The sequence below is a fragment of the Mauremys mutica genome, chromosome 10, assembly GCF_020497125.1.
Source record: "Mauremys mutica isolate MM-2020 ecotype Southern chromosome 10, ASM2049712v1, whole genome shotgun sequence".
Taxonomy (NCBI): Eukaryota; Metazoa; Chordata; order Testudines; family Geoemydidae; genus Mauremys; species Mauremys mutica.
In genome coordinates this window covers 75,416,226-75,442,296 of record NC_059081.1, presented here as the reverse complement: position 1 = coordinate 75,442,296, position 26,071 = coordinate 75,416,226, and the positions used below count along the sequence as shown (strand labels likewise).

Genomic DNA, 26,071 nt, shown 5'->3' with positions numbered 1-26,071 from the left:
TGCAGCCAGTTTCCTGAACGCCTCAGCAAGAGCCCCTAGCGCAGGCCTGAAATAGAATATCAGAGCTGCCGGGGGGGGGGGGGGGAAGTGGGGCAATTTGCCCCAGGCCCTGCAGGGGCCCCCACAAGAGTTTTCAGCGGGTCTTCGGCAGCAGGCCCTTGAGTGCCGCTGAACACACCTGGAGCGAGTGAAGGACCCGCTGCCGAAGACCCGGAGCTTCTTCCGCTCCGGGTCTTCGGCGGCAGTTCGGCAGCGAGGGCTCCTTCTGCTCCGGGTCTTCAGCGGCAATTCAGCAGCGGGTCCTTCACCCGCTCCGGGACCCGCTGCCAAAGTGCTCCGAAGACCCAGCATGGAAGGATCCCCGCCGCCAAAGACACCAGGCCCCCTGAATCCTCTGGGCAGCCCTGCAGAATATGCAAGTGTATCTGATCCCAAACCCACTGAAGTTCACGGAAAGAGTCATTGACTTGTGTGTGCTTTGGTTCAAGACCTTTCTGAGCAGGGCTGCCGGGGGTGGGAGCAAGTGGGGAAATTTGCCCCAGGCTCCGCAGGGTCCCCCACAAGAATATAGTATTCTATAGTACTGCAACTTCTTTTCTGGAAGGGGTCCCCAAAACTGCTTTGCCCCAAGCCCCCTGAATCCTCTGGGCGGCCCTGTTTCTGAGAGGAGCGAGGACCAGTCCCTCAGCTGATTTAAAGCAGGGTAGCTCCACTGACTGCATTAGAGCGAGGACCCACTCACCGCAGCCGGAGGTCTGATCCGCAGTCCCCTCACTGTATGCAGGTGTAATCAGAGTAACCAGACAGCAAATGTAAAAAATCAGGACACAGGGTAGGGAGTAATAGGTGCCTATATAAGACCAAGCCCCAAATATCTGGATTGGCCCTATAAAATCAGGACACCTGGTCACCCTCGGTGTAACACTCGCCCAAGGTACACCACATAGTACTGGATGAGTGAGCAGAGACCCCCTCAGAGAAAGGGGGTGTCGATCACTACCCCTCTCAAGTGTCAACTTCTTTTTAAAACACACACACACACACCCACACCCTCCTCCCGACAATGAAGCGAAGATCTGCACAAAGCTTTACTCGAATGTCGCAAAATCAGGTAATGCCTTCAGCATTTAAGACAGTTCTTCTGAGGCCGGCTTGTCTGTGTGGGGGAGGGGCAGGAAGGGAGGTTACAAGCCAAACTTCTCTTCTTAAACATGCTTTTGTGGCAAAAGTTAAAAATAACTAAATTTGTAAGCACCATTTTTCCAGTCTCAATTACATTTTTCTCTAGGCTTTTTTCCAACCACTATGTCTACATGCCCTCTCAAATACACAGTCCACAGACATTTCACCTACCTGCTAACTCTGTGAATAAAATAGCTGCTTTTGCATGACTGTAGCAATCTTCAAGGGCTTGCCTAGGCTAGGCTAAAAGGGTATTTTAACAAGGTGGTGTTACTGTTTAAAGAATCCTCTGATGTAGACAGGCCTAGCTGCATTTTAAACATGTTAGCTGGCACAGGTCAACCCTAAGCTAAAACGTGTTAGCCAACACGTTTAAAAATACACCACCTCCCCTAGTTAATCTAGCCCTGGGTGGATGAAAATGACAGCGAGTACAATACCAGGAAAATGCATCTTCTGAAGGCAGTTAACACTACAAATAATCTCCCAAATATCTGTACACAGGAACAAACCATCATTTGGTAGAAGTTACAGTTGCATGCATTGTGCGTTTCTGGCTGTCAACAATTAATTATTTACAGACTGGATTCATTAGGAATATCTTCCACGCTTTATTACAGACGTCAAGTTATCTTATAGTTCCATTTCCAACAGTGACATTATATATAGAAAATTCTTGATTGCAAATCCTTTGCAAGAGCAAAATGTATTGTTGTTTTTCATGGTTAGGGGAAGGGGAGCAACTCACTAATTTCCACAGTTCAGAGCCTACCCTGACTTCCAGCTAGAGAACCCTGCGCATACATTTTGAAGCCAGCTCCACCCTGGGTATCGCTGATCTGATTTCAGTTTTTAAATGCTACAGTCAGGATGCCATTGACTGGGAAAGAGGGTGGTAAGAAGAGAAAGAAAGAAAGGAAATGCCATGAATGTGAGGAAATGATTTGGCAAGGCTGACTTTTGTTTTGTTTTCCTCTAGTTGCTATTTTTTGGAAGCAGGATCAGTGGCAGGAATAAAGTTTCATTTTGTTTAATTACAGCTCTTACAATTCTCTGACCACAGGAGCTAGTTCAATAGTTTTCTCCTGGTTTTATGTGAACATTTTAACAGTGCAAATGTTAAAGTTTAACTTCTCCCATTAACACAGGACTTGAACTCATAATTGAAAGAGATTATTTTTATTCACTTGGCCAACTTGGCAATATTCAGCCACTGCGAACTGCCAAAATTCAAGATAACAGCATGACAGACTTCATGCAACATAAGAAAGGCCATACCGGGTCAGACCAAACGTGCCATCTAGCCCAGTATCTGTCTACCGACAGTGGCCAATGCCAGGTGCCCCTGAGGGAGTGAACCCAACAGGCAATGACCAAGCGATCTCTCTCCTGCCATCCATCTCCATCCCCTGACGAACAGTGGCCAGGGACACCATTCTTACCCATCCTGGCTAATAGCCATTTATGGACTTAGCCACCATGAATTTATCCAGTCCCCTTTTAAACCCTGTTATAGTCCTAGCCTTCACAACCTCCTCAGGTAAGGAGTTCCACAAGTTGACTGTGCGCTGCGTGAAGAAGAACTTCCTTTTATTTGTTTTAAACCTGCTGCCTATTAATTTCATTTGGTGACCCCTAGTTCTTGTATTATGGGAATAAGTAAATAACTTTTCCTTATCCACTTTCTCAACATCACTCATGATTTTATATACCTCTATCATGTCCCCCCTTAGTCTTCTCTTTTCCAAACTGAAGAGTCCTAGCCTCTTTAATCTTTCTTCGTATGGGACCCTCTCTAAACCCCTAATCATTTTAGTTGCTCTTTTCTGAACCTTTTCTAGTGCTAGAATATCTTTTTTGAGGTGAGGAGACCACATCTGTACACAGTATTCGAGATGTGGGCGTACCATGGATTTATATAAGGGCAATAATATATTCTCAGTCTTATTCTCTATCCCCTTTTTAATGATTCCTAACATCCTGTTTGCTTTTTTGACCGCCTCTGCACACTGCGTGGACATCTTCAGAGAACTATTCACGATAACTCCAAGATCTTTTTCCTGACTCATTGTAGCTAAATTAGCCCCCATCATGTTGTATGTATAGTTGGGGTTATTTTTTCCAATGTGCATTACTTTACATTTATCCACATTAAATTTCATTTGCCATTTTGTTGCCCAATCGCTTAGTTTTGTGAGATCTTTTTGAAGTTCTTCACAATCTGCTTTGGTCTTAACTATCTTGAGTAGTTTAGTATCATCTGCAAACTTTGCCACCCCACTGTTTACCCCTTTCTCCAGATCATTTATGAATAAATTGAATAGGATTGGTCCTAGGACTGACCCTTGGGGAACACCACTAGTTACCCCTCTCCATTCTGAGAATTTACCATTAATTCCTACCCTTTGTTCCCTGTCCTTTAACCAGTTCTCAATCCATGAAAGGACCTTTCCTTTTATCCCATGACAGCTTAATTTACGTAAGAGCCTTTGGTGAGGGACCTTGTCAAAGGCTTGTCAAACAGCATCTAGCAATAAGTTTTCTCAATCCTGTTTCTCAATGTATATTTTGATACACCAGCAAAAACTACAACAAATTTGAAGTCAAGAATGTAAAACAACTGAATGATGGCTGATCACTTCAATTGGGATCAAAGCCCAATTTATAACTACAGCAAAGCAGGGCAGATTGATTTAAATCAGGCAATTTAAATCACCAAGTGGAAAGTCTCAATTTAAATAATTGATTTTAATCAACTTTTCCATTTGTACTTTAGTTATTTTCTAAAGAAAAGTGCACTCTCACTGGCTGATATAGCCGTTAAAACAGGGGCTCTCAGACTTTTGTACTGGTGACCCCTTTCACACAGCAAGCCTCTGATTGTGACCCCCCCCTTTATGCATTAAAAACACTTTTATATATTTAACACCATTATAAATGCTGGAGGCAAAGCAGGATTTGGGATGGAGGCTGACAGCTCGCAACCTCCCCAAGTAGTAACCTCACGACCCCCTGAGGGGTCCCAACCCCCAGTTAGAGAATCCCTGCATTAAAACAAGTTGATTACAACCAAATGGAGTCTTGGAAAGTAAGTTTCCCTGGTGGGTGGAGTCACACATAATAATTTGAGAACTGAGCCCATCAGTGCTTAGGCAGGCAAAAGCTATAAAATAGGAGTGTCAAATCACCATGCAGGGCTTAGTGGATGATCCTGATGAAATCAGGAGACACCATCCTGTAAATCAGAGACTGGGTCCCAATGCCTGTGAGGCCTTTGCTAGTCTTTTATCCAACAGCACAGCCTCTGGGACTCCCACAGGATCAAGTTCTTAATACAGTACATGACCTATGCTGCCTATTTCTAAAGCTTGACCTCACAAGATAGATATTTTCTTTATATAGAAAGCAGCCTTTAACTCAAAGTTTTCGAGAGAGGCTCATTGATTCAGCAGGTTTATTTTTTATTTAAAATAGTGTAAGAGATCCTCATAAGATTGTGCCTTCACATATTTTGTATTATTTCAGATTTCATTTTAAAACAGATTTTAAAGGGAAAAAACTTAAAATGAAAAAACCACTGATGTTTATGCACTGTGAAGCAAAGCCTTGAATTTGATTTAGCACTAGAGTCTGAAAGGAGGATTTTGCAATATTAAGCAGCTAACAGGCATAAGTAGTAATGGTCCCCTATGTTTAGAAAAAAGCTTGTCTCTTGAAATACTGCCTTTTAAACCTGGGAGGTTTCTCACACTGTTAACTGACCAGCATGTGGTTCACAAAGCACTTTCTGAAGACATGCTGTTCTGGTGGCATGGAAGAGCGATACAAAGACAATATACTAACTTCAACAACAAAAAAAAGGAAACCTAATCATAAGTTGGCTGAAGCCTGTAGGACCTGCTTAGGTAAATCAGTGAGTAAAACCAGAACAGCTAATTTCTGAATTATTTTTCAGCTGAATGAGCCATAAATATAGATGGTCACTGTGTCATTCAACTGATGTTTTATTACCTAAGACATCCTGTCTCCACAGAAACTTCCACATCTCTTCAGATAAGGCCCCCTACAAACTGCCTTCCAAGGGTCTCCCTCCCAGTCAAGACCTCTTGGATCTTACTGAGGCTATGGCTACACTTGCACTTCAAAGCATTGCCGCGGCAGCACTTTGAAGCGCTAAGTGTAGTCAAAGCGCCAGCGCTGGGAGAGAGCTCTCCCAGCGCTGTCCGTACTCCACCTCCCTGTGGGGAATAACGTACAGCGCTGGGAGCCGCACTCCCAGCGCTGGGGCTTTGACCTCACTGGCGCTTTGCAGCGCTGCAATTTGCAGCGCTGGAGAGGGTGTGTTTTCACACCCTGCTGCAGCGCTGCAAATTTGCAAGTGTAGCCATGGCCTGAGAGTCAGAACAAGTTGACCAGGCAGGGAACCACTATACTCTGACATATTTTATGGTCTGGGGAATACGCAGTGAGCAATGCAAAGGTTTCATACCAGGTTACTCTGTAACATGCCGTCGACTGCATGGGAACCATCCCAGTATAATGAACATATACCATAGCAAACGTCCCTGGTTTCACTTCGAAGGTATTTTGAGTCAGCTAGACCATATGGTTTAATTTTGTGGTAGAGATGGCCTCGTCAAAAGAATGCCAATATTCTGAAGCATGCTCTATTGAATGTAACTCTGGGTAAAAGTGGTCTGAAACCATAGAGGATGGGAAGGAAATAATTTAAAAGGCTGAAGAAAATTATGTAGCTCGGAGAATTCTCCTACTGCAAGTTTCTACTGGCAGTTTAAGATGATTTCTAATGACATATCTTACTGGCCCTGCAGCCCACGTAACTGCCTAGATAAGCTGGAAAAACTACAAATGCAGGCAGACAAGAAAATAACTTTAAGCCTTAAACCTATATTTTGAAAATATATATAAAATATAGCTATAAAGTTATTTTCTCATCATCCATCTGTATGCACCTGTTAGAATCATGCGAACGAAGACAGCAATACATAACTATATTTACCCAAACTGGCAGAAGAGCTCTATGTAAGCTTGTCTGTTTCACCAACACAAGTTAGCCCAATAAAAGATATTCCCTCACCCACCCTGTCTCTATTTATCTGACATATTTTAATATATGAATTCCTTTGGCCAATAGCCCTCAAGCATTATCTTCCCCAGGATCGGTCCTGCTTTGAGCAGGAGGTTGGACTAGATGACCTCCTGAGGTCCCTTCCAACCCTGATATTCTATGATTCAGGCACAGCGGCATCACGTGCAGAATAAAGCAGACTTAAAATAACTGTGTAAATGAGCTTAGAAGTTTTTAGCACTAGATCCAGGGGTGAAAGTAACTTACAGGACTTACCGGTACTGCTGGAGTCCTGTGGGGGGTGTGGCCTCAACCAGAAGAGGCGGGGCCTCAAGATTTAAAGGCCCTGGGGCATTGGCTGTGGCTGGGAGCCCCAGGGCCTTTAAATCAACCGGGGGCTCCCAGCTGCAGAGGTGGCTGGGCCTGGGAGCCCCTGGGGCTCAGGGGCAAATTAAAGGGCCCGGGGCTTGGCTGCCATGGAGCACCAGGCCCTTTAAATCCCAGCCCCAGCCCGGCAGCCGAGCTCCAGTGTGGATTTAAAGGGCCCAGAGCTCCCACCGCTGCAGGGAGCCCCGAGCCCTTTAAAACCCGGCCCCAGCCTGGCTGCCGGAGTCGCGGGCGGGATTTAAAGGGCTCTGAGATCCCTGCAGCCTCGGGAGCTCTGAGCCCTGTAAATCCCAGCCCCGGCCCAGCCATGGGCGGGATTTAAAGGGTTCTGGGCTCCCAACAGCAGTGGGGAGCTCTGAGCCGTTTAAATCCCGGCCCCAGCCCGGCTGCTGATCTGCAGGGTGGGATTTAAAGGGCTCTGGGCTCCCTGCAACTGCGGGGAGTCCAGAGCCCTTTAAATTCCCACCACGGAAGCCGGTGCAGTCTGGCATGGCGTACTGGCTCTTGCCGGTACACCGTACCGGACCATACTGGCTTACTTTCACCTCTAACTAGATCCCAAATTGATTTATTTAAATCATAAAAAAAGTTCTAGGGGCCTTACCAATTCATTGGCCGCCCAGCAGTAAGTGATGACCACCAAGCAGCAAAAATAATCACACACACACACAAACACATTAACAACCAGTCAAAGCAGAAAGACAACCCCTTAACAATAGCCTCCCCCCCCTTAACCACCTCACAAGAAAGTGAGGCCAAAAAAGTTAAGGCTGAAAACCTTTCCCAATGGAATCCAGCTAAAGCCTCCTCCAATCAACCAGACACTTTTCTTACATTCCACGCTAGATTATCTGCAAATGAAGCATTAAGAGATCTGGTCTATTCTCCACTGCCACATAGTCCTTTGTCATTTCCTCCATTTCGGCCTCGGTCAGGTCTACGCTAGAAAGGCTTTTGTGGGATTGTGGTGCATCTCCATTGTAATTGGGAGGAATAATTACCAGCACAGGTAGATGCACACACACTAGCTCTGCTCCAGCTGGTGCCTAAAAACAGCAGTGGCTGACCAAGCACCAACCCGGGCCAGGATTGCATCTAGACAGCCTGAGCTGCCACACCCAGGCTGCCATGGCCACACTGCAGTTTTCACCTTGAGCAGAGCCTACCTAAGTACATCTGCATGAGCCATCAATTATGCCTCACAGCTGCTGTGCAGACATACCCTTAGCTACACCAGCAAACCCTCCGAGGGTTGATGCAGCTTATACAGGCCCAAGAGAGTGCTTCTGTCCGCACAGCTAGGCACGGCAGAATTCAATTTTATATAATTTCAGTGAAAAACATCTGCATTTTTAATTTTCACAGTTGCAGGAAATTATGGGGCGGTGGAGGAGACAATGAGTGACAGCAGACATTGAGATTCAAGAAGTTAAAGCTTCATAACCATTAAAACTAATCGTCAGCATCACACACCCAAAGATACAAAATGAACAGCTTCAAAGCAAATGCTAATAAGTTCTCAAGCAGCATTTTTCCAGCTTTGGCTACCTGTACATTTCAGTGGTCACCAGTTTGCATGTTTATCAATACTTACCGATAAAAATCTAAACCTTCCAAGCCTACGTTTGCCTTATACTCATTCACTGAGCAAAATAAGGTGTGCCAGCAAAAGCACTTTTATTCCAATATAAACAGCCTCTACAACAGAGCTTTTCCCAGTATAGGACAGTCATTAAAAATAAATCATCCTATTCCAAATTGACAGAATTATTTTGGTAAAAGCTTCTACCTAGACCTAACCTCTCTATTCAACCTCCATGCTGCTCCCTACATTGTGCAGAAGTGTGAAGGACAATCAAAACAACATGTTACCAGTAGATTAATTCCCAAGAAGCCTAGTAATTCAGTAAGCCCCAGTTAACCACTCCCTGGCCTACTTAAGGTCAGTACGTCACAAGTTTGTGTGTGTATTAACATGCAAACTATTTCCTCACTCATCTGAAGAGGCAAAAATACTGAAGAGGCATCTCTCAGTAAAAGCAGCAAAGAGTCTTGTGGCACCTTATAGACTAACAGATGTTTGGGAGCATGAGCTTTCGTGGGTGAATCCCCACTTCATCGGATGCATGTATTCACCCACGAAAGCTCATGCTCCCAAACGTCTGTTAGTCTATAAAGTGCCACAAGACTCTTTGCTGCTTTTACAGATCCAGATTAACACCGCTCCCCCTCTGATACTCTCTCTCAATAAGGCAGACAAAACAAATTGAGTTTCTACACCAAGACATGTTAATGTGAATTTTAAAAAGTTACACAGCATGTATCTGAAGTGAACGGGGAGTCCTGTGGCACCTTAAAGACTAACAGATTATTGGGGCACTTCTTCAGGGTTTTTTACCCATGAAAGCTTATGCCTCAATAAATCTGTTAGTCTTCAAGGTGCCAATGGACTCCTCGTTGTTTTTGTGGAAACAGACTAACACAGCTACCCCCGGATATTTGAAGTGCTTTGCACAACGCAAACTTAATCCTTAATTACTGCCCCTATACGCTAACCACAGTACAAACCAACACCTCATCAGATGTATTTTGAAGAAAACATGGGTTTGATGCTCCTCTCGAGAGCAGCTCCACTGAACTCAATGGAATTACACTCAGGAGAATCAGCTACTTAACTTTAAAATCCTTTTCTGATTGTTAACCAAGCATCCCAGAAAAAACACCATCTTTGGATGAGATACAGCTTGCAAAGTGTCAGATCACTGCATTTCCAAACAAGTTTGGAAGAGGAATGCTTGAAAATATCAAGCTTATAAACAGCACTGCCAATCTCAACCATCAAAAAAACACCACACACACATCAGATCCTCCCAAAGAAATGTTAAGAAAAACATTAGGGTCCTTTGTGTTTGTCGGCTACTTAGAGCCTTTAGTGTGCATATGGTTCAAAACTGCAAGCTTCTCTCTCCAAGCACAAGGAACAGAAACTTTAATTTACAAAAATAAAAGCAAGCTGAAATCACTTGACCCCAGGAGCTGTAACAAAGATGGCCACCAAATGTCACAGTACTCACCAAAAACAAGTCATGAGACGGTAACACTGGCCTAACAGGAAACTAGTTCAACCTTAACCATAGATCAGCTCCCTAATGAACGTGCATGCTGTTGACCAAATCCCTTTTCCTAAGGCACCCTTTGCCCGAGCATGCCGTCGGGCTTGACCATAGAGTTGTGAGTTTAAGTCCCATGCTAGGGTCAGTGCTGCACAGGCTGAGAGGTTATCCTGCCAGGGAGAGAGCAAACAGAGGTCTCCTTGGTGTCAACAGATGGAAGTTAAGGATCTCATGACACTTCTGGGGTACAAGTGTGAGGGGGAACGCTAGAATCCTCAGAGTCACCCCTCAATGAAACAGGCTCTAATATGCAAAACTGACTGTGCCTATCGCTGGAGTGCTCAAAGGCTGCTGCATTGTCAGATTACTTGGTAAAATGCCAAGACAACTTGAGTAGGAAAAATCCCCACTAAAACCAAATTCAACTGTTTGAGCTGCTGAGAATAAATCTCTCGCCCTGCTAGGAAGCAAGTATTTGGGCCGGGACGAAAGGGGAGGGAGCCTACAGAGAAAATGAGTTGGGCAAAAAATTAAAGGGGGGGGGGGGAAGGTATTTGAAAGCATCTACAACAACTAGAAAAAGAAGCCATTTCAGCTCCTGAAGGCACTTTTAGGTCTTATTATTTATTGCCTCTAACAGAACATGGGCTGTAATTCATATTTCTAAAAGTTATACATTCTGCAGGTTGTTAATTAGACCCAGGGCTGTCCTTTATGTCAATACATGAACCCTCTGGGTACTCCAGGTACATATCTCAGATTCATACCCTCAGTGGTGAATGCTGCAAGAGAAAACAGCCAGCAAGAGCTGGAGCGGTGCCCTCTGACACACTTACATTTATTAAAGTCGACCGATGTTATTCTTCAAAATCACATATATGGAGGATTTGGAGGGAGGAGGAGGGGAAGAGGAGAGAGAGGTCTCTTGTGTCAGCACCCTGAGTGCACTCTTCATCCCCTCCATGGATTAAAAGATGTTACATCGCCTTCAGCAGCCCCTGACAATGAAAACCCAGGACCTGAACGTTGGTGTGTTAGCAGGGTTAATACAGATGATGTATTCATGCTTTATTCACATGCAGGAAAAAAAAAATGGTAGGTAGCAATTCCAGTCTTTCTAGAGAAAGTCAGGCAACATTACGGCTGTGTATAGCAATCTGCTCCTTACAAATATATACTGTATATATCAGAGGGGTAGCCGTGTTAGTCTGGTTCTGTAGAAGCAGCAAAGAATCCTGTGGCACCTTATAGACTAACAGACGTTTTGCAGCATGAGCTTTCGTGGGTGAATACCCACTTCTTCGGATGCAAGCAGTCATCCGCTTGCATCCGAAGAAGTGGGTATTCACCCACGAAAGCTCATGCTGCAAAACGTCTGTTAGTCTATAAGGTGCCACAGGATTCTATACTGTATATAGTAGCTCATACGCCGAATTTTTTTAGTAAAAAAGGGAAGCACCAGAGAAGGGGGTCGGCTTATGAATGGGTATAGAGAGGGAGAGGTGGGACACAGCCCCTCCCCCCAACAGAGGGAGCAGGGAGAGGCAGCACAGCCAGCAGAGACAGAAGGGAAGAGGCAGGGCCAGAGTCTCTCCGCTTCTGGCCATGAGGCCCAGAGCAGGCTGCAGCCAGGTCAGAGACCTCCTCCTCTGGCCCTCCCCAGATAAGGTGGGAAGGGATGGGATGGGATGGGGAGAGTGTGGGGGACCCAGGCTAAGGGTGAGGTCATGTGGGGGGTGGTCACAGGGGTTACGCCCCCGACTCCTAGCTTCTCCCCCACAAAAAATTTCCCCACCAGTTGCTGTCCCGGCCCGTCAGGGTAAGAAACTGGCGCACCGGGACACTTACTTTGTTTACCTCAAGCGTACACAGGCAGGGAGGTAAACCTAAGTAAACAATCTCGGCCCACCAAGGGCTTATCCTGAGGGCCCGGGAGCCAAAGTTTGCTGACCCCTGAATTATAGGGTCAGTTTATGAACGAGTTATAAAATTTTTTTTCCATTTTTACTTATCCATCTTGGGGGGGGGGTTGGCTTATAAACGAACCAACTTATGATTGAGTATATATGGTAAGCTAATATTTGAGCAAAACTAAACATTGTTTATAATTTAAGAAGTCTCATTTGACAGCAATTCCTGGTAACACACAGACAGTGTTACCAGCTTGACTGATCAGCCTCTTACTGTTCAAGTATTTCTTTAGTTTATGCATTAGCATCTGAAAGAATTCATGTGCGCTGAATGTGGGGAAGCAGCACGGCCTAGTGGATACAACAGTGGACTGTAAAAGCACGTGGATTCTGCTACTGGCTCTTTCACTGGTCTGATGTGAGACCTTGGCTAAGACACTTCACCCTTCTATGAATTGTTTCCCAACATACCCATTGTCTGCATGGGTTATTTTGACTGCCCGCTCTTCAGAACAGGGGATGCATCTCCCTGTGTATGTACAGGCCTTGCACAATAGAGGCTCAGCCTCAGAGTCTCTATGTAGTACTATAATATAAATAATAGTCAGTTGCCGGAAGTGATACATACACACCCATTCCACAGCCCTTCTCACCTGCCCTGACCCCACTCCATCACTCAGTCAACATCTGGTATGTAACTTGGACTCAAACAGTTGCCATGCAACAAACAACGCTAGCGGCAAGCACATAAAATAACTTTGCAGAGGGAAACGTTGCACAGTAAAGTGGCCTAGAATTGCACCATTAATTGCACTCTGTAGCCAGGCTCCCCTATAAAAGCACACATGGCATTACTTGGGCAGCTACTGCTATCTTGTCAAGATACAGGGCCAGATCCTTGGTTGGTGCAAATCAGTAAGGTCCCATTGACATCACTATATTAGGAGAAGGGACAATAGGAAGATGTTTAATCCAGACTCCTATGTCCCCTAACAAAACTAAATGAGACTGGGAAGCCCAGCAGATGCAACAACTACAATCAATGACATTTTTTCCTGAAATAACCACAAGTAGGTTTTGGGGACTGATCCTCCTGTTGTGAGCCAGTACCAGTTAGTCACCAAGAAGTCAACATTTACCCACAATGACGGCCACCATCTGAGCCAACACACCGAGGATCTCCAGAGCTACAAGTATGAGCTGCTACAGCTTAAGCTACGCAGAAAAAAGGTCCCTAGCATTGGGGCAGTGACAGACTCATTGCATCTGTGGATTGGACACAGAGAGGGACCCATACCATCCATTCACCGGTGAGCTACAGCAGCAGATAAGTGTTCTCTCAGATATCACTGTGGGCAGAGAACCACATGCAAACAGCAACTACTGTGCTTGTCTGTGTTGGCCAGGGCTTCTGAAAACCTTGTCCAACATTCCAGTTTTTATTCAAGAAACCCCTGAGAGCTCTCTACCCCAATGCTGTTGAACAATATTATACCCTTGCCAATGAAGTTCAACCGGGTCCTGACTTGAGATAGGTAAATATCCAGCTTGCCTGCTGTTTGCAAAGCTCAGTCACTTAGGATGGGGGCAAAAGGGCGGGGGGAGAGAATGGGGGAAAAAATATAGCAAGAGCATCAGAACACAGGAATTAGGTATGTATTTTTCCTATTTATTTCAAAGGCATCTACCTTTAAAAATTCCTAGTCTTTGTACCAAATATGAATGCACTACAACTTGCAACACCCTCCTGGAAAAAAACTGTATGCAGATGCTCTTTTTCTAGACAAAGGTTATGTTCATATTTTTCCTGACCTCCAATGCTGCATAAGTAGCACTTCATACACAAACCAATTGGCTCAGCATAGAAAGGTTTACATGTTATAATACAATTAATGAAAGGCTTCTTGTTATATTTAAATGCATTTCTTTTTTAAAAGTGCTATTATTAAAGAATTAGATTAAACAGTCTCATCTGAATAATCCCAGCAGGTTAAAAACATGCTTTTTGCTTTACAAATCAATTTCTGCTTAAAGTGAAAATAGAATTATGTTGTCGAGCACAGAGTCAAAGGCTGGGTTTAATCACTCCATAATGTACTATCCTAATGTATATTTGATTAAAAACAACAGCAATTCTATTTTAAAATAGCAGTCTTCCAATGCCTGCACCTACCCACATATGGAAAGTCATGAGACAAGAACAAATTACTTCCTGCATCTCGCAAGCAAGAAGATTATGCCTGTTTCAAACAGCAAGGTTAAACTTTCCCTTGTACCAGTCAGAGGCAGTGTGTATAGGGCACTGGGCTGGTACTTGGAAGGCCTGGGTTCTAGTCCCAGCTCTGCCATTGGCCATCTGCGTGATGCCAGACAAGTCACTTCCCCCACTGTTCGCCTCAGTATCCCCATTGGTAAGTGAGGGTAATGATGCTGACCTTTTTAGAGTGCTTCAAGATCTGCTAATAAAAGCACCACGTATTCTCATTTTCTAACAGCGTGCATAGCTGCAAGGGTACTACAGCAAAGGGTCACCCCCACTCCCCCTTGTCCTTCCCATACTGCTAGATCCTGGCATGGAAGAGGTTAAGCACCAGTGTTTCAAAGGTGCAGTGTGATCAGATTTTTTTTTGAAAATCCCAAAGCTATTTGACAGTGGCTCCCACACACTCTCTCCCCCAGCCACGTCTCCAACATGAAAGCTGTCCTCCACCACCACCTTCCATCTTTTATGGTTGCAACAGAATTATAAAACTTCCACCGTCCTTTGGATACCAGCCAATCTGGTGAGGTTTCTGACCTAGCTGGCTCTGTCTTCTTCTTTCTGGCTTCCCTGCCATTTTGCCCGATAGCACAAGTGCCGGAATCAAGTCGCTCTGCGATTGACAAGCTACATGTCCACTGAAAGATGCTCTTCTTTCACCTAATGTCTCAAGTAACTGATCTTCTTAAACTCATCTTTCTCGTCGCCCTTCATAGTTTTGGTCATCCAGCTAATTTTTAAACACAGTTTAGAACACTGAGTCGTGTCTCAGTGTCGAGTACTTACATCCAGATGTAGCCCTTCAGCAATCTAATACAGATGTGTAGCTTTCAATCTCACCACCACCGAAGTCTTTGGAAGTTTTGGACACATTTTTTGCAAGCTGTATCCTCTCTTGATTTCTTCAACACATCTTCCACCTGATGTCACTAGACTCCCTAAGTAGCAATGCAAAAGGTAGGCAACACCTATATCTCAACAGTCAAGTGGTGGACCAAAGGAATAGCTTCACCTAATAATACACCACCTAGGTGTATTTGAATAGTGGTTCCCTCTACTAGTTGGAGATGTAATGGCTTGCAGTTTCACCGAGCGACCCCTTCAGCTGGGTCTTAAGAGCAGCGAGCCCTTGTTATTATACCCTTCATTACACCCCCCTCCCTCACACACGTTCCCTTTCTAGGCTAATTAATCCCAACTTTGTGATCTCATTACACAGTGTATACACTCAGTCATGGTTCTAATCATGCTATTCGCTTTTCTGCAAGCAAGCCTTTTCAATCTTATGCATTTCATGAGGCGAGGTAAGCTGAACTAAACACAATGGTCAGATGACAGCCAAACCATCAGTCTACAGGGCATCAGAGCACTGACTTATTCTCTAGCCCATTTTTAGAGAATCCAGGCATAGCATGGTTGCTTTAACAGTTGCTGCACATTGGTCACACATCTGCACGGAGCTATCCAGGATAGCTCACAGATCTTTTCCCTGAGTCAACCAAACTATTTCTTTAGAAGTCTGGAGACAGAATGTGCATGACTATTTCTCTGGCACGCCTATGAATTGCCTGTATAGCCACTCAAAATAATGGCTCTGACACGTGAGCCCTCTCTTGGAAAGCTAGAAGCAAAGGGAAAAAGCTTCTCTCCACAGCTCCATAGCACATGCATCATGCCAGCATCACTTGGTAAAAGCATGAGGGTCGGATCCAAAGTCAATGAAAACATGGCAACTGCCATCTTGGCCAACACCCAGGACTGGACAAGGGACCTCCCAACTCAGAGCAGGAGTCTCTACAGCTGGAGCTAGGTTCTCAAGATGAGAACAGTAAGAGATTAGTATCCTTTTTGGAAGAGGCACAGCGAGCATGCTATTGCAACCCACTGGTCAGTGGATGTCAAACACACATTAGCTTTGAAGCAGTCCCCATACACAGTACAGAGTCCTTCTGCGTGCAACCCAGAATACAGCAAAAATTCCCAAAGTGAGCTCTCGGCCCTCCAATTGCATCAATTGTGCACTTTGTCTAAAACAAACAAAGAAGATTTAGCAGCAAACAGAGGAAATTTAGCTGTCAACAGGCCCAAAATTAAAACCTTTCAAGGATACTGTAGCTGTGTTGGTACATGGGACAAGCTGGGTGAGGTAAATATCATACATTACCTCACCCACCTTGTCCAACTTATCAAGGGGTCAAACCAGTGTTCAGCATCATAAGTAATTTTGTTAAGAGAAAAGTTTCTTTGGGAAGACAATGCTAGGCTGCTCCTTCAACCGCTACACATACCTCAGAGAGATTACTCCAGCTCAGGAACCGGTCCTTAAACTGGCACAGCTCCACTGACTTCACCAGAGCGATGGTAGTTTACACGAACGGAAGATGTGGCCCCATATAACGTCCTGCAAACCCTCAAACAAGATACTTGTGCACACGCGTAGCTTCGAGCAGGTGAGCTGTCCCACTGGCATCAACGAGCCAAATCCTGACCCAGTGCAACCAATGACTGTTTTGCCATTTACTTTTGCAGAGCCAGGATTTCACCCAACTGGCCTACTCACCTGCTTAGTTCTAAGTGCCCTGCTGAGCCGGATCTCATGCACATGACTGGATTTACACAAGCAGTGCTAGTGATGTTACACAGAGGGTTAGGTGACTGCTGGCCTGGGTGAAGAACTAAAGCAATAAAATTATAACTCAAAACCTGCACTAATCCAGAAGGCTGTTCTCTCACCACATGTATCGAAGCCCTCCGTTAACATGATCTAACCACCACAATGCAAACAACAAGGGTGAAGGAGAAGATAACATCTTAAATCTAAGCAACAGTCAAACAGCTGAGGGCAACAGAAGCATTGACTTATATCTTTAAGATTGGTGCTTTGGAGAGACGTTTATTTTGGTAGCTGATTATCACCCGCAACAGGTAAGCCTCACCCAGCTGGCAGAGATTACCTCAGACAGAACCTGCATTTAATCAACTGTCAGGGTATTGTGCAAGGCCTGTCTCCTAGACCTGCATTTCTGCTTCATGGGGGCAACCTATTCTCACAGCCTCTGGCTTGAGGGTTGGATTCCAGGGTGGTTCTGTTCTGGGGGAGGAAACTGGAGGATTAATGTCAGACACTGCAGGGCTGAGCTATCACTTTGCCAATACATTTAGCAAGCAAGTTATATTTCAAGCAACGCATGGAGTGTCGTCCACATGTCTACCGCACTGCATGACACCCCGCCGCACAGAAAGAGCAACAGCCAAGCCAATGAGGACAGACTCACTGCATCACGAGGGAAGTCTGGCTCATTGTGCCGGCACTGGGAGCATCACATCAAGAAACATTTGGGGGCGGGGGAGAATCAGCCTGTCCTTATACAAACCCCCTTTGTTAGGGGAAGAGCCATCCCTGCCCGCTCCACACTGCCATGGGAATCTAAAGGATGGTCATCAGAGAGTCCCCTATGGGAGCTCTGGTCCAGACGGAAGTGGAACTCTCCTGCTTCACTGAAACGGGTCAGCAGAAACATGGAAGGTGGCTGCGCAGTGCGCACATGCTCCTATTATACATTAAATATGGTATCAAGAAATAAGCATAAAAATGTACTGAATCCCACAGCCATATTATTGCAGCCCACTCTCTCTGGGGCTGCTTGGGTCATGTCTGTAATTAGGATGGGAGCCAAAGCGAATTGAAGAATTCCAGTGGGTTCCAGTGCAGGCCCTTAGAGCAGGGGTAGGCAACCTCTGGCACGAGTGCCGAAGGCGGCACACAAGCTGATCTTCAGTGGCACTCACACTGCCTGGGTCCTGGCCACCAGTCCGGGGGGCTCTGCATTTTAATTTAATTTTAAATGAAGCTTCGTAAACATTTTAAAAACCTTATTTACTTTACATACAATAGTTTAGTTCTATATTATAGACTTATAGAAAGAGACCTTCTAAAAACATTAAAATGTATTACTGGCACATGAAACCTTAAGTTAGAGTGAACAAATGAAGACTTGGCACAGCACTTCTGAAAGGCTGCCGACCCCTGCCTTACAGTGAGCTCTTCCGCGGAGAGATTGTGTCTATTCTACTTATCGGTAAAGCAGCTAGTGTTAGTCTGGGTGCTAGATAAACAACCACAACAACATGTAACCTCTCTATGGTAAATCCTACTCACCCTCTCCCTCTACTCCTAAGCCACAGATCACCCACTCACCCCTTCCCCGCCACCCGAAGCCTAGCGCAGGAGTAGCCAGGCAGCACACCCTGACAGGCAAGAACTTCAGGCTCAGATGACAAAATTCAGCAGTTCCCACTTTGTCCCCGCATTGACTGTTTGCTTTGGGTCTTGAATACAAAACTCCCACTGCTTGCGACATGAATACCCAGCAATTCAATGCAAAGCGCCCAGTCATGGAGGGAATGCCACCAGATGAACAGCTGTAGGCATCTCTGCGCTATTCCAGGAACCCTTAAGAAATCTATTGTCCACAGTTCTCAGGGGGCTTTCTGCCCCCCTTCTATGGATGACATTTTTAAATTTAGTGTTTTAACAGATCAAGTTCTGAGAAACAAAGGAGAGGGGTGGAAATAAATCAAAGTCTTCAAACCATTTTTTAAAGTTTCCAAATTCCTGGATCAGGGGAAGCTTCCAAGATAACTTCCAAATGTCCCCTCCAAATTTCTGAGAAGGACTGAGAGCTAAACCCACACCATCTGACTCCACATTTAGGATCTGTTATTTATTGACCTCCGAAATATCGCTACCAAATCAAACTACAGGTGAGGCTCGATTTCCCAGACTAACATAGGTCCTGCAGAATGTAACTATCTGAAATGCTGGATCAAGCAGGAGCCATGGAAAAGCAGCTTCTCATACACATTCAGTGCAACAGCCTAGAAAGCAGGGATACTGGGGATGTCCCAATACTGAATCGCTGTGAGAAGCAAGAAATCAGACCCCCCCCCTCAATCTTGGGCCTGAACTGTTCAGATGTAAGACATAACAAGGGTCAGTGCCATCATTAAAGAGGACTGGCACTTTTTCCAAATCCACACTGCATTTTAGAAAAAACTATGGCCCCATCTTTTGTTATTCAAGGGTCTCTCCTAGTCAGTGTTTCCTGTAATCCAATTGATACCAAAAGAGATCTAGATGCAATTATTAGTCACAAACAGCACATGATTATGGGCCTGGCAACAATCTTAGCAGCTTCCCATGTCAGTGGGATCTGATGGAAAGTGTGACTTGGCCCGATTTGACCAAAGGAGCGATAACAGGACGTTTCGTCTTGACAAGAGGTTGGGGTTTCTTAACAGGATGGACAATATGTGGGAGCAGTGAGACAGTTTTTGTACAACAGAGTCTGGCTCGCAGACACTTGGGACTTGCTTTGTCTGTTCAGAAATGCAAAGTGCAAAAATAACCCGAGTCATTTTAGGGCCTTTACTCAATGCCAACTTTTTATTACTATAGAATCATAGAATCTCAGGGTTGGAAGGGACCTCAGGAGGTATCTAGTCCAACCCCCTGCTCAAAGCAGGACCAAACCCAACTAAATCATCCCAGCCAGGCTTTGTGTGTAACAGCAGCGCCTCAAAACCCCAACTGAGACTGAAGGCCCACAATGCTATGTACAAACTGGGACAGAGTCCCTGCTGCTACAACCTTTCAGTTTAAAGAGACAAGGCAGTCATCCTGGCAGGGGAGTGAGGCACAGACCTGAAATGACTTGCCCAATGTCACACAGCAGGCCAGCTCCTGACTCCCAGTCCTGTGCTCCATCCACTGGGCAGCACTGCCCCTCTCTCTCTTTGGGGTTAGACTGTTTATCAATATTTGTAAAGCACCCCTTAGCTACAAAGGGTTAACCACAGGAGATGAATGCTGAGGGACCTTCCGCACAGAACTATCATCGTTTTACAATGTATGTTAAAAATGTAGCTTAATTTTCTAAAAGACATAGATCTGTAGAACTGACTATGTACCAAAGCAGGCTCACTTTCCTATTGGAGGACTGCACAAGTGTTTTAGAGAACTAGTGGAAAGAGCTTCCTCCGTTATATACAGTAGACATTTGGCAGAGTTAAGTTACTCAACAAGTACTGTCGTAACGTTTATTGACAAGGAAGATGACACGCACGCACGCACACACACCATCTGTATGGTGTCAGCTAGCAACTGGGATGGTTTAAGATTCCAGCACTCCTACAGACGCTTTAGGTGCTTCAGAAACATAATATTCCACAATTATGAGAAACCTGTTTTCCCTATCTGAAAACTAACGTTTTTACATTTCCTTCACACAAACAGATGCTTTGGAGCAGGACTTTGGAACGGAGCCCAGAGCTGGAGCTTGGAGCAACTCCAGAGCAGTGGAGCTGCAGGCTTTTGCCTGGAGCTGGAGCGGAGCTGGAGCAGAGCTCCAAAGCCCAGCTTTTTGGAGGCAACTTAATACTGGTGTTTCCTAAGAAAATACGAAGAACCTCAATAACAGCCTGAGGCCTTGGCTACACTGGCACTTTACAGCGCTGCAACTTTCTCGCTCAGGGGTGTGAAAAAACACCCCCCTGAGCGCAGCAAGTTACAGCGCTGTGAAGTGCCAGTGTAAACAGTGCCCCAGCCCTGGGAGCGCAGCTCCCAGCGCTGGGAGAGCTCTCTCACAGCGCTGGCGCCGCGACCACACTCGCACTTCAACGCGCTGCCGTGGGAGCGCTCGGGGCGGCTCTACACATTTCACAGCCCCAAGCACGGCGTCATGCCGCGGAGGGCGTTCTGCCGCTTGCCGGTCCCATGGCTCCGGTGGACCTCCCGCAGACATGCCTGCGGAGAGTCCGCTGGTCCCGCGGCTCCACCGAAGCCGCGGCACGCCTGCGGGAGGTCCACCAAAGCCACGGGACCAGCGGACCCTCCGCAGGCATGCCGCCGAAGGCACCCTGCCTGCCGGCCCCCTGGCGACCGGCAGAACGCTTGGCGTGCTGGGGCCTGGAGCCGCCCCTGGGAGCGCTCCCGCAGCAGCGCTTTGGAGTTTCGAGCGTAGCCAACAGTTTCTGTCTCCATGCACTGCCATTTAATTTGACAAGAGATTGAAGGATTTAAGAGTATATTTTTGCCATGCCACTCCTGCATAAAGGTGTTGTTACATCACACAGGCTGTGAACAACTAAACAAATCATTCTTTGAAAATTCAAGAGCTCCCTTCCATCTAAGGATACCAAAACAAAGCAAACCTCTGAACAGAGAAATTGCCTTTTATAAAGAAACAGACTATGTTTTAGAGACCCATCAGCAGATCCATGCTGGTGTAAATGGATTTGATTTCAGTGAAACTACGTCAATGAGCCAAGTTTCTGCCCTGCCCCACTCAAAATGCTATTAGCTGAACTGATTTAATCATTTCCCCCTTTAAACAGGGGAGAGCAATAAACTTAGTTCTCCTTATTTTTATGACACAAAGTAGAACGTAACCAGGAACACAGTGACATCGCGTACTGAAGCAAACCACAACTAACCACTGATAAAAGTTGAATATGCTGCTGCATTACTCTTTGGCAGTACAGGGGGGCGAGAATAGCTCAGTGGTTTGAGCATTGGCCTGCTAAACTCAGGGTTGTGAGCTCAATCCTTGAGGGGGCCCATTGAGGGATCTAAGGCAAAAATCTGTCTGGGGATTGGTCCTGCTTTGAGCAGGGGGTTGGACTAGATGACCTCCTGAAGTCCCTTCCAACCCTGATAGTCTATGATTTCCCTACTTCCACATGCAGGCTTAGCTCAAGCAGAGCCTGGGAAAACCCATCCCATCTCCTTCCCCAACGAAGATTTCAGCTGTGAAGCCCAGAAAACAGGCAGGGCTTTAGATGCAGCAGCTCCCCTCCCCTGACTCTCCATGACAGTAATACACCCAAGTCCACCACAGTGCAAATTACCTCCCAAATCCCCCTTTAAGTAAAGATCCTGTCCCTGAGCTAAGAGACACCAAGAGGAGACCCACCCTTGTGCCCACAAATGACCGGGAACTAAAACTCATTTAAAACATGGACAAGCCACTGTAGGGTACAGGAAAGGGGAACTTGGATGGTAGAGAACACAATGCGCCCCCAAACCCAGCCGACACCCACCCACCCCCTCTGTGTTCAGGGTGACCAGATGTCCCAATTTTATAGGGACAGTGAGAATTTTGGAATCTTTTTCTTATACAGACTCCTATTACCCCCAACCCCCTGTCCTGATTTTTCACACTTGCTGTCTGGTCACCCTATTTGGGTTTCATTTGCTAAAGCCCTGAGACAAGCTTCACATGACAGGAGGCTGGGGGGATGGAACAAAACAGAGTTTGACCCTCCCGGAGACAGCACCGCAGAGAGCCCCACGCCCCTCCGGTTGACAGCCTGGGGAGGGAGGGAGGGAGAGTGCACTAAGCCACCTCCTTGTTTACACCAGCCCTGACTCCAGGGATTTCAGTCCCCATTCACTCCACAGCAGCGGCACTCCCCCCCGCCCCCCCCTCTTTTAAACTAGCCCAGACTCTCCAGGAGTTTCTTCCCCACTTACAGCCCACCAGCTGCCCTGACTCCAGAGCACTCCACCGCCCGTTTACACCCGCTCGCACTCCCGGATTACTCCCCATTTACAGCCCACCAGCTGCCCTGACTCCAGAGCACTCCACCGCCCGTTTACACCCGCTCGCACTCCCGGATTACTCCCCATTTACAGCCCACCAGCTGCCCTGACTCCAGAGCACTCCACCGCCCGTTTACACCCGCCCGCACTCCCGCGTTACTCCCCATTTACAGCCCACCAGCTGCCCTGACTCCAGAGCACTCCACCGCCCGTTTACACCCGCCCGCACTCCCGGATTACTCCCCATTTACAGCCCACCAGCTGCCCTGACTCCAGAGCACTCCACCGCCCGTTTACACCCGCCCGGAGCGCGATGCGAATCGGGCCGGGCGCCCCCACCTTACCCGGCGGCGCGCGCTGCTCCCTGCGATGGCCGCGGCCACGGTGCCCGGCGCGGGGGAGCAGCGGCCCCGCCCCAGCGCAGCCGGCCCCGCTCTGGCCGGCCGGGCGGGGGAGCCGCGCTGATGTCACGGGCGGGGCCGGCAGAGGGCGGGGCCAGCGGCGGCCACTCGCACGGCCGGGGGCGGAGCGATGCCCACGTGCAGCGGGGGGGGGGGTGTAACTCACCCCCGGCCGGAGCCAGGCGGTGGGGGTCGCTAGGCGAAGGGGCTGGAATAGCGAGTAGCGCGAGCCCCGCTGCAAGGGGGAGGAGACGGGAGCGGGGCGCACGAGTCCCCTGCGAGGGAAAGGAAGGGGAGGACTGTACACACAAGCCCCCGTGCATTGCATGGGAGAAGACAAGGGAGCATGGCATGCATGAGCTCCCGTGCAAGGGAGAGGCTAGGGGAACCGTGCACACGAGCCGCCGTGCAAGGGAGAGGATAGGGGAACCGTGCACACGAGCCGTCGTGCAAGGGAGAGGATAGAGTGCACACGAGCCGCCGTGCAAGGGAGAGGACACAGTAACCTTTCCCCGCTTTTTCCAATAGAAAAATGGAAGGAGGAAGAGGGAACAATATTGGGGGGAGGAGCAAAAATATTTTATATTAAAAAAAAACCCTCAAAAGACACAAACCCTTTGATGAACATGCTCCTGGCTTACAAAAGCTTTTGGTTAATTAATTAAATGGATGGGTAATTTTTTGGCCCGCTCACCTGCCTAGTGAGGGACCAATACTTTACTCCCCCACTTCCTGCATCACCAGGGTGTGGGTGAGGAACAGGAGCACCAGGTGAGGAGGATGGGAGCAAGGCTGAGAGGGGAAGAAGAGATTACTTCCCTTCCCCACCCCCACCCCCCGCAAGAGGGCATCAGGGAGCAGAGTGTGGGCTTGTCTACCTGTAGCAGTTGCACTCATTTTACTTAAATTGGTCTAAAAACCATTGTAGTTAAACCAGTTCAAACCCCTTTATGGACACACGCACACTGGTTAAAAGCTGGCTCCATCTATGTAGTTTGCACTTGCACACTTACAATGAACCCCTAAAAAGAATTCAAAGTTTTCATCAATTATTTTCACAGGAGACAAAAACCAACCACCTCCCTTCCCAAAGAGAATCAGAACTTTAGTTAAACTTTTGTATGCAACTCTCAGAGTGACAGTCTGGCTTCTCTCTGGGACTGGCTGGTAAGAATTCAGAGACCATCACCCCCTCTTACCGTGCTGAAAACACCTCTTCATTCTAGCAGTGCTGGTGCAGATCTTTTCGTTTCCCAGCATTTATTAGTAACAAAAGTATTTCCTCTGCAAATGGCCCTTCCAAATATTTATGTCGCAGACGGTCCCTTAATGAAAATTAGTTCATGGAAATGTCAGGAGCATGTGAACCTCTGGAACAAGGCTACTGCCTTTGCTTCTAAATTTAAAAGACAGTATTAAAAGGAGATCGGTGGTGTTCACATTCAAAATGTTTTCTTGGTGGATCTGGGAGGTTAGCAGGGACTGTCTCTTGCTGTGGGTGTGTCGTCACTACCAAGTTTGCTCAACTGCCTTCATGTTACTTCCCTGGTCTTAACCTGTCATGAGAGATAGCAGCTACACTGAAGAATGACAGTCCAGTTGCTGTAATGTCCAAACTCAATTTGGTGAGTTGTTTTCAGGAGACATGTGAGCCCTTGTGTTTAAGAGCTTCGATATATAAAATCAAGTGGCTTCCTTTTGTGTTGCAAAGTAGCTGTGGGTGCACGTGTCTGATGTGTATCCACAGCCCTGGGGCAGTTTCATGTTTGGTCCTTAGAAGCAATATAAACACAAGTCCCTGGAGTTATTCTGTCTTTAATCCCAGGATGGCACAATCTGGCCCATTGTCTTTTATTTGCCTGGAAAGAGCCATGCCTGTTTATAGATTTTTAAGGCCAGAAAAGACCATTAGATACTCTAGTCTGACTCCCTGCACATTATAGGCCATGGAGACATTATGCCACTGAACAAGATAAATACAATCATAATACCAGGATTAAAAATAGTGGGCCAGATGGAGGAAAATACTTCCAACTTTTCGGGAGTAAGGTTTTCCCTCCTCCTGGGGAGGAGCAGCAGGTCTGGCCTTGAGATTGGGGGTCTACCAGAGGCTGGGACCACCCATGAGGTGTGCCTCTACCCCAGCTCTGCTTTCCCTAGCAATATGATCTCCTTGTATGTTTCCTGCAGACAGAGCTCTCCAAGAGCTGTGACACAGATTGGTGTGTTTGCTATTTAACACACCAGATCATGGCAAAAGCTGAATTAGGACATTCAAACTTCGGAGGGTGGGTGCGCCGGTCACTCAAGATGCGTCCTCGATTGAGAGCTAAAATCCTAGTTTAACCCAAACTGTCTTGGTCAGATGTCAGGTTTAATCATCGTGAATATCAGGACCATATTGTTATTAGTCATTATTTGTGTTGCAGTAACAGCAGGTGAGCTCAGGGCTCTCGTGTTAGGCACTGTGGAACACATCATAACCTGGAGTTTACAATCTAAATAGACAAGGCAGGCAAAGAGTGGGAGCGAAAGAGTCTTGCCCAAAGTCACAGAGCAGGTCAATGGCAGGTCTTCTGACTGCTAATCCAGTGCTCTGTCCATTAGGCCATACTTCATCTCAAGCAGGTTGATTGTCCCTTAAATTTTATAGGCACCTAACTGCGCTTTGGGCATGGATGTCAACTTGCATCTGCATTTAGCACCAGGTGGGCTGCATCTATATTGAATTTATTCTCCTTTATCTTTAGCCCCACTGGTTTTGGGATCTGTTCAGAAAGCGCTTGTCGAATAGGGATTTTCCATTCCCTCAGGGAGAGCCAGGCGTTACGTACGGAATTGGAACTCTTTTCAACATCTGTAGCTTTCTCCTCCCAGTACAGGAGGGGTGTCTGCTAGAGCTGATTCGGACATTGATGGTCCTGCCCTCCTTCCCACCCCCCTCTATCCGTTGAGTCTGAAATCTGTCTACACTTTCCGTTAGGATTGCAGAGGCATTTTGATTACTGGCAACTTACTCTCTGCTACCAGGGCTAAATTTAAGGTAACTTCTTGCCTGACCTTGATAGCCAGGCTGCCTGGATCCACCCTCTTAGCACAGTATTGCTAATCCCAAGCAGTTTAAAAT

At 46.7% G+C, this 26,071-nt stretch overlaps 1 protein-coding gene across 1 annotated transcript in view; it reads right to left on the bottom strand.

Annotated features, from left to right (window-relative positions):
- SH3BP4 (SH3 domain binding protein 4) overlaps positions 1-22,968 on the bottom strand; it is a 131,544-nt gene extending 108,576 nt beyond the window's left edge. The window contains exon 1 of the mRNA XM_045032226.1: positions 22,888-22,968. The gene's annotated coding sequence lies outside the window, so the exon portion shown is untranslated. The remainder of the gene's footprint in view (positions 1-22,887) is intronic.
- Positions 22,969-26,071: the final 3,103 nt, after the last annotated feature.